At 38.6% G+C, this 14,042-nt stretch overlaps 1 protein-coding gene across 1 annotated transcript in view; it reads right to left on the reverse strand.

Moving 5' to 3' along the window:
* CDK14 (cyclin dependent kinase 14) overlaps window positions 1-14,042 on the reverse strand; it is a 654,255-nt gene that overhangs the window by 472,411 nt on the left and 167,802 nt on the right.

A 14,042-nucleotide genomic window follows, 5' to 3' on the forward strand; every position in this document is an offset into this window, starting at 1 on the left:
TATTGTAATCATTTAATGTTCATTCATTTAAAGACTGTATATGGACCAGCTACCAAATCAGAGAGCCAATAAAACCTAAAATGTAAAACTCAAGTTGGGAAGAAAATGTGATATATACGCTGTTATCAGAGTTTTAATTCATCCTCATTGAAAGGTTGGACTTGAACTATGGTACAGATGGCTTACCATCTGACTACAATTGGAAAAATTTCTAAACCATTAAGAAGTCACATGTCATTCCTAAGGGGGAAAAATGGGGAACTGAATTCATGTATTATAATTATTGCCTAGTTAGGGAGAAAAAAATAGTATGAACCAGTAAACAGACAAAAACAAAAAATCTCAGTAAATAGCACCAAATCTAGGTAAATCTGAATGTTTATATCACAGGAATGGAGAGCCTTCAGCCAACCCGACACCAGATTTAATCTTGTTCTTGGACTGATATTGCTTTGCTTGCTGCTGCTGGAGCATAAAGAATTATTTTCATCCTAACTGAATGCTCTGCTATACTAAAAAAAATACTGATTAAAACAGTTGAAAAATTAGGAATAGGGAAAAAACATGGCATAGTGGAACAACCACTGATCTTAGAATCTAAAGATCTAACTCTCCTCTGGCCATGTTAACTTTACTAGTCTGTACCTCAGTTTACCCATCTGTGAAAAATGAGTAGATTGAACAAGATAATCATTAAGCCCTCTTCCAGCTTCATGATTCTATATAATGCTCAATAATTAGTCAAAAGTCTATTGATTCTCTCTATTTCATTCCACTCCTACTAAACTATTCTCTTTCCTCTTTCTTCCTCCCTTCCCCTTTTTGTCTGTTTTGGTATTCTTCCCCATCTCTCTCCTGTCTTTCCTCACCATTACCACTATATTTCCCATTGTCTTTTTTTCCCCTACTACTCTTTAACTTTAGGAATATCATTTCAGCAGCTGAGTGGAGGATGGACTGGAGTGGGGAGAGAGTTGTGTCAGGAAGACTAGCTAGCAGGCTGTTGTAATAGCATAGGCATAAGGTATTGAGTTCCTATACTAGCTAGCTGCCCCAGTGGATAGAGTGCTGGGCTTAGAATCTGTACAGATATGGGTTAAGAGTCTGCCTCAGACACTCACTAACTTGCCCTGGGCAAGTGACTGCCTCAGTTTCCTCATCTGTAAAATGGGTATAATAGCACCTAGTTCACAAAGTTGTGAGGATCAAATGAGATAGCATATGCAAAAGCTCTATATAAAATACTAGATATTATTATTTTTACTGGCCATTAATAAGAAATTGAAGTATGTATATATATGTGTATATATATATATATATATATATATATACACACACACATATATGTTATATATACACGTATGTATATTACACATACACATATATGTTACATATACATGCATGTATATTGCATATACACATATATGTTACATATACATGTATGTGTATTAGATATATACACTATATATGCTTTATATATATATGTAATATTTTAGTTTTACAATCCTGGAGGTCAGTAGATAAGAGCTAACAGAATTTTGATTGAGTGGAAGATATGGATTTAGTGAATCTCAAAGGAAGAGAAGTCATTGCATGACAGAGGTAAGACAGCCTGAAAGTGGCAGTGGGGAGCGAAGGGTATTCCCACTTCTCCAACTCAACCAGTGAGTTGAGTGAAAATTCAACCAGTGACAGAAAGGGTGGCCAGGGGAACCATGTCATCAGTAGAGAGCTAGGTCTCAGTAAGAGCCAGAAAATGAATGAGGTAGGAAAGGAAAAGATTTAAGATGAAAACAAGTTTGTTACTTACAGAGCATTTATTCCAGAGGACACAGTGGAAGAGGTGGTTACCTTCAGAGTGTGACATTAGAGGGAATGAGAGATTGAGGGAGATGGGAGCATAGGAGCAGGCAGTAAGGGATGGAGAAGGGGGTTTGCATAATGATAACAATATAGGTGGGGAGAGTATGATCAGGTTGATTATGTTAAGACATGTCTGTATCTCTGCCATCCTGAAAAAATCCTCACTTGATCTATCCATACCTACTAGCTACTGTCCTATACCTCCCCTCCCTTCTGTGGCTAAGCTCCTTGAAAACGTTATCTACAATAGATGCCTCTGCTGGCTTTCTTCTAACTCGCTTCTTAACTCTCTCTACTCTGGCTTCTGATCTCATCATCCAAAAGAGATTGCTCTCTTCAAAGTAACCAATGATATCTTATTTGCCAAACCCAATGGCCTTTTCTTAATCCTCATCTTACATAACCTCTCTGAAGCTCTGACACTGTAGATTCCTATTTTCCTTCTTCCCCCTCATCTTTCTAGGTTTTCAGGACATTACTCTCTTCTGGTTCTCCTCCTACCCATCTGACCCTCCCTTCTTAGTCCTCTTTGCTAGATCTTCATCCAGGTCATGCCCACTAACCCTAGGTGGCCCCCAAGGCTCTGTCCCCTTCTCTTCTGCCTGCATACTAATTAACTTGGTGATCTCATCAGTCACCCATGGATTTCATTACCATTTCTATACAGATACTTATTAGATCTATTTATCCAGCCCTAATTTTTCTCCTGATCTCCATTCTTGTGCCTTCAATTGCCTAGTAGGCTTCTTAAATTAAATATTCTAAACACATCTTAAATTCAACATGTCCAAAACTGAACTCATGATTAAAAAAAAACCTCCTCACTTGTAAATTTTCTTGTTAGGATTGAGATCAATATACTCCCAGTCACCCAGGCTAGGTGGATGCCAACCTAGATTTCATTCATCTGTTGCCAAGGCTTGTCAATTTCACCTTCTTAATGTCTATCCTCTATGCTCCCTTCTCTCCTCTGACACTGCCCATTGTCCTGGTATAGGAACTCAATACCTTATGCCTAGACTATTACAACAGCCTGCTAGCTAGTCTCCCTGACACAACTCTCTCCCCACTCCAGTCCATCCTCCACTCAGCTGCTGAAAGGATATTCCTAAAGTGTGGGTCCAGCTAAGTCTCCCCCTCTCCATACCCAATAAACTTCAGTGGCTCCCTAGAACCTCCAGAATCAAATATAAAATCCTCTTCTTGGCATTCAAAACCTTATATAACCTGCACCCCTACACAAACCTTTCCAGTCTTCTTATACATTAAAATACTCCCTCTCCCCGACTTGCTCTGTGATCCAGAAGCACTGCCTTCCTCGCTGTTCTTCTAATAAAATACTCGATTTCTCAATTCCAGCCATTTTCACTGGTTATCTCCCATGCCTGGTTTATTCTCCCCCTTCTTCTCCACTTCCTGGCTTCTCTGGCTTTCTTCAGTTCCCAGCTAAAATCCCACCTTCCACAGGAAACCTTTCCCAATCCCTCTTAATTCTAGTGCATTCCTCCCCTTGATTATCAAGCATACAGCTTGTTTGTACATAGCTGTCTCTATATTGTGAGCTCCTTGAGAACAGGGAATGTCTATTCCCTCTTTTTATATCCCTAGTGCTTTAGCACAATGTCTGGCACATCACAGGTGCATAACAAATGTTTGCTGACAGAAATTCTTGATCAAAAAAAAAAAAAGGCCAAAGCACTAGATTATGTTTCACTGGAAAAGGGTGGATAAATTGTTTGTTTGTTTTTTTTAAATGTGTGACTGATTCTATAATAGAAAAAAATTTTATACCCTTGGGGTATACAGAATAAAAAGTTAGAGAGTAGGAGAAAGCCCATGCAAGTCAGTGAAACCGAAGGCCTATTTTTAATTAAATATTAAGTATCTAGCCTGTCCTGAATTCTATATCTGAACTACTCTTCACAAGTTGAATTCTAATTAACCAAAGAGACATTATTAGTTTTTCTTTCTGGTGAAGTTTTCTTTAAAAAGTACTATAAGGGCCTTCAGACTTGTGAACAATTAAAAAAATAGCCATAAGCATGTTCAGTAAACATTACTGGAGCAATAGCTTATATTATATTCTTCTGTCCAACTAAAGACAAAAAAAAAAGAAACTATCCCTTTCTTTAATTCCTTTTTTTTAAAAAAGCTTTCATAAAACACACCACATTTCATGGGATACCAAAACAAAACAAAACAGGAACAAAGATAGCTAGTGTGAAATAACCTAGTTACACTTGAAAACAATATCAAAGTATAACAGAGGAGTCACTAAACCATTCGTATTTACTGCTCAAGATATATTACTGTTGGACCTACGATTCAAAGATAGCAAAAGAAGGAGGAAAGGGCCCATGGATAAACGTTTTTTAACTTTATAAGTTTGCTATTATTACCAGTATTGTTATCATTATTATTATTATCATTATTATTATTATTATGACTTTACAAGTGTAATAACAATAATAGCAACCATTACTGAAAGATCAAAAGCCTTAGCCAACATTACATGTGTCAAAAATGTGTCAGAACTAAGATTTGAACCCTGATCTTCTGCACTAGGAAGCCAGTTATCCAATGCAACACTTCTGGTACCAAAAAAAAAAAAAGTTACAGAGTGGGTATCCATCACTTAAAGAATGGGTGAACTATGATATATGAATGTACCATCAGAAGTGATGATATAAAGAATTCAGAGGAGGGTAGGAAGACTTGTATTAAGTAACATGGATCAAAATAAGCAGAACCAAGTAAATGATTTCTGGAAAACTAAGGTAATATAAAGGAAAACACCACCAAAAGGTATTAGTCTCTGGCTGATGAAATGACCAATATTGACTCCAGAGGATGGACACTTAGTTTAACATAGCTCTCTCTATTTGGCAAAGACTGTTGGTTTATATGTGTAGAACATTATTAGAAGTGGCCATTATTAAAAAAGATTAAAAAAACATTATTAGTCATTGTCAGTCCAGTACTTGGTCTTGTCCAACTCTTTCTCTCCTCATATATCTCAGATTTGCACACTTTCTTTTCACACCTGCAGGTATAACCCTTAGTCCTGGTCTTTACCTTTCCTTCCCTGAATTTCTAAAACATTTCTTCTTGGTTCCATTCACAGCCATTCTCCAAACTTTTTCCTCACTGCTGCTGGAACATTGTCCACAAACCTGATTTTGAACGTGAAATTCTCCTTCTGAAGTGCCGGCAGCATCTGCTCTAATGCTTTAAGACACTGTATCTAAACTGGTCTGGTCTTCGGGGATTTCCACATTGCCACTCTCATTTCTTGTTATCCCTTGACACAGATTCTCTAGCCAAGCAAATAGACTTGTCACCTCTCTTATAAGGGAAATGGCGAAATACAAAAGGTTAATTCTGTGACTTCTGAGAAGTCGTTATGGTGTGTTAGAAGGAGGACTGAACTGAGGGTCAGTCAAGAGTTCTGGTATCAGGTCTGACACTGAGCAGCTGCTCTTCACCTTGGACAAGCTAAGCAACCTCATCTTTTAAGAGTAGGTGGAACTAGCTTATCTCTAAGATAACCTTCAATTCTAAAAGTGTCTGAAATTTGTGGCCCTTGCTATTCTCCCTATAATGAAATAGCTTCCCCTCTCCATTCCCTTTCTGATAATTCATGTCTCACACTTCCATCAAAACCCTCCTTGAATCTCACCTCTTCCAAGAGACCTTTCCTTATCAACCCCATCCTAGTATGACTGGTCTATCATCTTATGCCCCACCCAATGTTTAATAAATGTATAATTAAATATTTATTAAATGCTTACACAAAGGACACATTTCTGAGTAAATACAAGATGCATAAACATGGTCCCTGACCTCAGGAAGTTTACATGTAGCAAGAAGAGATAGGTATATGTATACAAATAACCCTAACACAAATACAATGGTGTATGCATAGAAAAAAACTCAAGGAGGGAGAGATAACTTTTAGCTGTAGAAATCAGAGAGATTTTATCGGTGTGTTAGGTCTTAAGAGCCATGTAGTATTTCTATATGGAAGCAGAATCAATGAGGGGACTAGGTGGGAGAAGTGAATAAATTCCAGCCAAAAGATTCTCTGTTTGCATTCCACTGCCTTTTTTTTTTTTAACAGAATGCAAACAGGAAGTATTTTCATGTGTATGCTTTAGTATTTCTGTACTTCACTAGTTTAAAATTTCAGAGATCCATATTTAAAGTGATACTGGTACTCATTCCACAAATTAATATAGCACCCCCCCATCTTGGATAGTCAAGGCTTTACAGAGTAGCTATGACTGAAAAACAAATTATTACCTGGAAGGTGAAATTCCAGTAAGTTTCTCTGAATTTAATTAGGCTGTTCCAGGGTCAACTAATCCAGTCCAACACTAGACTCACACAAAGAAGACTTTACACTTCCGATGAATATGTCAGCATTATGTGCCTGGCACATAGTAGGTGTTTAATGAATGCTAGTTGATTGACTGTCAGAGTCCTCATTCTGGGGAACACAACTTTAGAGAATACAGAATCATTTGTATACCATGAGGAGGCCCTTGAGTAAGACTTTAGTGAATATCTATATTCCCATATATTCTAAACATGGTGTTTCTTCTCACTTGAGGTCAGAGACAGCATTTTTCTTTTCTTCTTCCTCCTCCTTCTTCCCTTACAGATCACAGTACTAAATATTCAATACTCATGGGCACCTGACAAATGGCACTAATTTACTCAGGGTTCTGAGTATTCTGTAGGAGGTCTAAACCAGTGTCCCTTGACTTATTGTTACGTACCACTTTCCACAGGTTTCAGATATTACCTCCTCCTGATAAACAATAACACAGCCTAATTACAAGCAGGATGAAAAACTGAAACAGAAATAAGAAAAGACTAACAAATTCTGCTAAAATGGTAGGCTCCCTGAGGCACTGGCTACCTTTCATTAAAATTGGTATCTCCACACCATTTCTTTCCCATGGTAGGTGCTCAGTACATGTTTGGGGAAACAACTCCTGTGGAGAGGTGCCCAACCATCCACACCAGCTGTCACCCGACGGCTATACACAAGGCAAGCAGGGCAGCCTAGCCTGGACAACAGGGCACCCTGAGGGAGAGGGGCAAAGGCAGCACCATGTGCCACTCAAGCCAAAACACCACTACTGCCCTGAACACCACCTCTTCTTGGACCTTTCTAGTGAAAGCTAAGGACCCTAAATCTAAAAGCCTTGGGAACAGGGACATTAAATAATGACATTAAAGAAGAGGATTCGCCACTGTACCCTAAGGATCATGGGACTTTTCCAACTGACTAGATGGTAAAACCCTCCATATGTTGTCTCTCCGATTAGAATAGGAGCCCCTTGAGAGCAGGGACTATCATATTTCTAATTGAATCCCTATCACTTAGCACAGTGTTTTGCATATAAGAACTAAATAAATGCTTTATTCATTCATTCATTTATCCATTACCTTCAAATATCTACCTTTAAGGGAAAGCATTTCTGTCTAAGGTGAGAAGGAACAGGCTGCCCTTTACTGAGATATCTTTCTAAGGGAGGCCACCATGTAACCGAGTCCCAATGAGAAGATAGGTAAAGTGGCAACAGGAGGGGTCAATAAATGTTTGGTGAATGTTTATTCTCATGGCTTCCTTTGGCTTCACCATTCCATAATGTGTGCATGATGCTTCCCTATTAAAAAGAGAAAGTCTTCACATGACCTAACATAGCCTTCAGATACATAAATACTGCTCAACAGAAATCAAAACAAACAAAAATATTAAAATTAATATAATTAAAATTAATCACCTGGCAGCTGAACTTCAACTGGTAAGTCTCTGATTTTAGGCAGGGTGCTCCTAGATTTACAATAGCCCCCAAACCGGTCTCTCGTCTATCCCTACACCAATCCATCCTCCATAGGGCTATGAAAGTGATTTTCCTAAAGGATAGATCTGGTGCTCCTGCTCAATAAACTCCAATGGCTCCTTATTACCTACCTCTAGAATAAAAATAAAGTCTTCTGGTTGGCAGTTAAGGCTCTTTAAAATTTTTCGTATTCAACATTTCCCATCTTCTCCTACTTTATACTACCTTCCGCATTCCACCAGGATGGAGAGGATGTCAAGGGGATAACATGTGAGGAATGATAGGTCTGGAATGCTCTCCCTCTTCAGCACCACCTCCTAGAATCTTCAAGATTCACTTTCAGTCCTGTCTTCTGCAAGAAGCCTTTCTCCTTTCCCCTCAATACTAGGGGCCTTTCCTCTAAGACTATCTCCTCTTTCTCTAGTCTATATCTTGTTTATACATAGTTGTTTGTAATGTTGTCTCTCCATTACAACATGATCCTCAAAATCAGGGACTGTCCTGACCTTTCCTAGAATCCCTAGGCCTTAGCACAGTGCCTGGCACACAGTAGGGGCTTAGAAAATACTTGACAGGTTAACCAGACTCTAGGTAATTCTCTAAGACCATGTGTTACAAAAAGATAGAGCTTCACCAAAAAGGAATTCCCTATCTCAATGAAACTACCAGTCCCATCACTAGGTCTATCAAATAATGGCATAAATGTTGCAGTAAGGTGTTGTTCTTTGTAGGGCAACAAGCTGACACAGAGGATCGACTGCCAGGCCTGAAGTCAGGAAAGTTCATCTTCCTCACTTCAAATCTGACCTCAGATACTTCCTAGCTGTGTGACCCAGGGCAAGTCACTTCACCCTGGTTGCCTCAGTTTCCTCATCTGTAAAATGATCTGGAGAAGGAAATGGCAAACCACTCCAGTGTCTTTGCCAAGAAAACTCCAAATGGGGTCATAGCTGAACAACAACAAAAAGCATCTGGTCTTTGAAAGCTATGCTTATCACAATTCTCTTACTATATGGTCCGTTCCCAGATGCAGTATTCATAAACTGTAACCAAGGCTGAAGAAACCAATTAAGATAACAAATCTGAATGCACAGTCAGCCAGCAGTTACTGATGTAATGACAAAGCACAAGGAGATGTGTGTTTTCAAAGTTTCCTTCATCATTTTAAACCTTCTAAACTCCCCTAGTGTACCAGCAATATAATGTATGAACAAGTTTAAGAGGCTTATTAAAAAATTTAAAAATCCAGTCTCCTAGCTGAGATAAAAACTTGTAATCTCAAGAACAAGCAGTCAAAATTTGTATAATTTTCTAGGTTTTATATTTGTTTTAAAGATATGCACCCTCTAACTTAAATTCTGTGATTCAAGGGAAAAAAACCATTAGCTTTAGTTCCTACACAGGACCAAAAGAAAAAGAGGAGAAGAGAATGAAGAAGAGATTTTTTGCATTTTATATCTATTCTAAGATCACTAAACTAATGAAAGCTGACTTGTAAAGTGAAGAATTCTTTTCCAATACACATAGAATCATTGTAAAGGGTTTAATAATATTCTAAAGTAATCTGTCACTATAAATGAAATCAAAAGCTCACTAAAAAGGCGACGGGTGCTTTTTGTCATCACATCTAATGAAAAGAAAATAAAAAGTGGTCACACTTTTTAAAAAAAAAACCATTACTTCACTATACTGCTGTCAGTAACCATCTTGTTTAGTTGAAAGAAAACTCCACACTGCACTTCAAAGAAGTCAGGCTTTTAAGTAAATGAACTGGGCTCTTAATTCATCAATTTCACTTAGAAGTGTCTAGTAACAGGTTTTCTCTTGAAGTAGCATGAGCATTGCTGCTATTCTCCTTCATATGTGCCTTATACTTCCTTCTTCAGGAGGGGATTAGTGATATCACAAATCTTCCTTCTGTCTTTTTACCTAGACATCAAAACAAGTCAAAAGAATGGGCTGATGTAATCTAGAGCTCATAAGTTTTCACCTACCGACTATAAAAGGGTCATACATCTTCACACTGGGGTTGCCTCCCCATCAGAAGGCTTTGAAAGCATTATTAAAATGGAGCAGATATCTGTCTAGCAGGCCTTTGAAAAGCTGAGACTCAGACAGTATCATACTTTAATACTCAAGTGTGGGAAAGTTATGAGTTAGTATCTTTTACATTTGTGACATCATTCTTCCTTGCACACTTTGGCATAATGATTTAACAAGACAGGTTCATGGGAAGCTTCGATAACCATTCTGACGCAGTTTGTTTCAACAACAGTGAGGTCTTTTTGCTGTCATTAAACTAATAAAAATAGTGATTGACTGAATTTCAGAGCAAATGACTTTAATGGACTACAAGCATTCTGAAGATGTAGTCCAACCACCTCTGTTTCATCAATTAGGGAACTTGAGGCTCAGAGGTACAGTGACTCCCCCAAATGTCACCAAGGGAAAACCACGTTGGCAAAGGAGGCATGGAAGATAACCAGTGCAAAGCCTTAGGGTCTTGTACTGTGTTCAAGGAACTACAAGCAGGCCAATGTCAATGGGGAGGGAAGGGAAAGGAATGGAAGGGAACAAGCATTTATATGACGCCTACTGTTTGCCAGGCATTCTGTGAAGCACTTTACCTAGCCAACTAATTATACTACAGAGTGTATGAAGGACAGTAAGATATAAGAAGGCTGGAAAGGCACGAAGGACCAGGTTATAAAGAAATAAAAATTATAAAGAATTTTGTATTTTTATATTTATATAAAAATTATACACACAGGGAAAAGAGTTTATATTTTATTTACTTATTATATTTTTATTTGATTCTAGAAGTAACAGGGAGCCATTGAAACTCACTGAATAAAGGAGTAATATGATCACATTTGGACTCTCTGTGGCCCACCTGTGAGCTCATCATATTCTGAGCTCAGACTGGACTGATAGCCACAGTCAGACACACTATACCTTGCCTCCAATATAATGATGTTGTTTTGGTCCTCTTCCAGCACAAAGATGACAACCACCTACCAATATGATCAGACCGACGCTTTAGAAAGATCAATTTGGCAGCTGAGCATAAGAAGATGGAATGGAGTGGGGAGACACCTGAAGCCAAGAAATCGATTAGAAGGCTACTACTTTAGTCCGGGTGAGAGGCTATGAGAGCCTGCACGATGACGGCGGCTGCACGCATGGAGAGAAGGGGACGCAAATATAGGAGAGTTGTTTAGAAAATAGACATGACAAGATCTGTCAATAGACTGGATACGCAGGGCAGAGGAGTAGATGACAGAGAGAACACAGGCCTAGGGGGTTGGGAGGATGGTGGCGGCCCAAGAAGAACTGGGAATTTTGTAAAGGGGTAAGGTTTGAGTGGAAAGATCATGAGTTGATTTAGGGACAAGTTGAGTTTGAAACACCTAAAGGAGATCCAGTTCTAGGTGTCCAAGAGGCATTTGGAAATTGGTATTTGGAGCTCGGCTGGGAGACTAGGACTAGTAACACTAATCTGGGAATCTTCTGCATAGAGATGATGATTGAAAGCCCTGAAGTGGATGAAAGTGCAATAGAGAAGAAGAGAGAACAGCACAGAGCCTTAGGGGACACCCATGCACAGACAGTGGATCTGATCTGGATGAGGAACCAGCAGCACCTGACCCTGAGAAAGGGTGGTTGGACAGATGGGAGGGGAAACAGGAGACAGAACAGGGTCCCAAAAACCAAAAGAGGAGAGAGTATCCAGAAGGAGGTGGTCTATGGTTCCAAACACTGCAGAAAAGTCCGGAACGGATCAAGATTGTGAACAAAGCTAGTCAAAGAAATGGCTGAGACACTCTCTTTTCAGAGCTCTTTCCATAACACTAACATATAATAAAAAGAGGTAAACTGGCAAACAGGACGGAGACCCAGCCTAGGAATAAGGAATCAATCAACATGCATATATTATTATGTGCAAAGGCACTAGAGATACAGAGATAAGAACAAAACTTACATTCTAGTGCAGCCTGGGTGACAAGTCCTTCATCTAATACAAACTGGGTATGTGACCCTGTGCAAGTCAATACAGCCCTCAGTAAGTGTCCTACAACTCTCCAAGACTATTAAGTTACAGAAGTGTGACACTGGGTAAGTCAGTTTCTTTATCTATAAAATGGGGATGATAATATCACCAACCATACAGGTAGGTTATTACCAGGATTAGATAAGCTAATATTCATAAAGTGCTTTGCCAACCTTAAAGAGCTATATCAATCTTAACTGTTCTCCTTCCATCGGTAATAGAAGAACAATCTTTTTAATCATTTACAGAGTATTATAAAAAATTAATTAAATGATATCTACAAGATGGTACACTTATCAGAAAAAAAATAAAAATGGATTTGTTAAGTAAACTTATTCATCAGTCTTCAGACTCACAACCACATTATTATTATCCATAAAAGCTTGGTTTCTAATATACCCCTTTGGCAAGAGACTTGCTTTCAAAACTCTTGTTGGTCCAACTATTTTTTCCTAAGAAATGATAGAGGAAATCTACAGGAGGTATTTTGCTATATTTTCAGTTTATATGTAAAAGTAATTAAATTAAAATGATTACTATATTTCCCTTCAATAACTATAAGATACCTATTGGAAACAAAAATAGAGTTAAGAAACTGAGAGATCATAATTCCTGGTTCTGCCAACTCACTGTGTGAGCTTAGGTAAGTCATTCAACCTCTCCATTTTATCTACCATGTGCTCCTTATGTCAATTGGTGGGCTTATTTTTTCCCCCATATTCCAAAGTAAGATGAAAAATCTGCATAGGCTGAAAATAAAATCAGTTTGGAAAAGGATTTAGATGAATCCATGAACAATAAGGAAAGTGAAACTATGTTCAGAATATGTACTTAACCTATCCAAGTCAATATCACTTGGAAACTACATAACCAACTAGCAAATATATCTTGGTAATAATGTTACTGATAATGTTGGATTGGACCACTTGTCTGACCCAGCATTGTATTTCTTATGAATGATAGGTAGATTAAACTTAGCATTAATGAAATCCTTAGTATATCAATAAATGATTGGACAAAATAAGATGTTTGTAATACATAATTTAGCATAATTTTCGGGTTGGGCACTACAGCCTTGGCAAGAAAATGATACAATCAAAATGGTACTTTCAGTGTGGAATTTGAATGGAGAAAATGGAAGGTCACAATCCAAGTTCAACAGATTAATTAACTGCTGTCCAGTTTGCACAGTTGTTTATACCCAATTTCTTTTTCAGTGGCTGCCCTTCTAGCGAATCTCACAAAACCACGATTATTGTTGCCTTTTTTGGATTGGGGGAGATGGCAGATACTCAGTATGAAAGGTTTGTCAGCTTTGGCTGTTATTGTTGCAAAATAAACTGTGACAAAGTATCCTCAAGTGGCCCCACAGTGTCATCCTTATACTTAAAGGACATGACATTTATCTTGGATGCTGTCACATACTGCCTCACTTTGGGGATCTGGCTGTGAGCTCAGCTGATGGGACAAAACGAGGATGATGCATCAATCCTCTCATCACTAAGGGTGAATGCCATCTATGCAGGTTATACATGTAAGTCAACTCATTCTATTCCTCAAGCTCTAACTAGGAGAAGTAACACCATGAGATGTAGAGATCGTCACAAAGCTGGGACATTCTAGAAACAGATTGGACTGCCTTTGGGGGGAAAATCACAGACATTGCAAAATGGTGAAGAACTCAGCATCACTCAACAAGGGTCATAAAACTGACTCTATCTTTGACATAGTAATCCCACAACTGGGAATATTCCTCAGTAAGAATTTTTCCTTTATTTTTTATCTTTTTTAAAGACAGGGTCTCTTTAATCTTGGCCAGGCTAGAAACACAAAGCTTACTCACAAGCCCAAATCCAATATGGATTGGTATGAAAGCTCTGACCTGCTCCATTTTCCCAACTAGCTCTCCCTTCCTTAGGCACTTTGATGACCCTCCTCCTGAAGGCTCACTCTATAGGTATGAGACCTAACATGGACACCAGATTAGCAATCAGCATTAGCTCTACTGCAGCTCAGAACTCAAGCAAACCACCAGCCACAGCCTCTCCAGTAGAAGAGACTCCAGGCCTGTGCCACCAGGCCCAGGTCCTAGGAAAGCACCGAAAAGGAAAAAGGTCACATTTGTTCAAAGACGTTTTTAGTTGCATGGTCTATGAGAGAGGAAGAAAGGAGAAGCAACCTACACGCACAATGGTGGGTGAATGCTAAGTGAACTCTGGTTTTATCAATGGAATCAAATGCTGTATTGTCATTAAGATGACGAATATGAATAA

This window comes from Phascolarctos cinereus, unplaced genomic scaffold (genome assembly GCF_003287225.1).
Source record: "Phascolarctos cinereus isolate Bilbo 61053 unplaced genomic scaffold, phaCin_HiC Scaffold_1;HRSCAF=81, whole genome shotgun sequence".
Lineage (NCBI taxonomy): Eukaryota > Metazoa > Chordata > Mammalia > Diprotodontia > Phascolarctidae > Phascolarctos > Phascolarctos cinereus.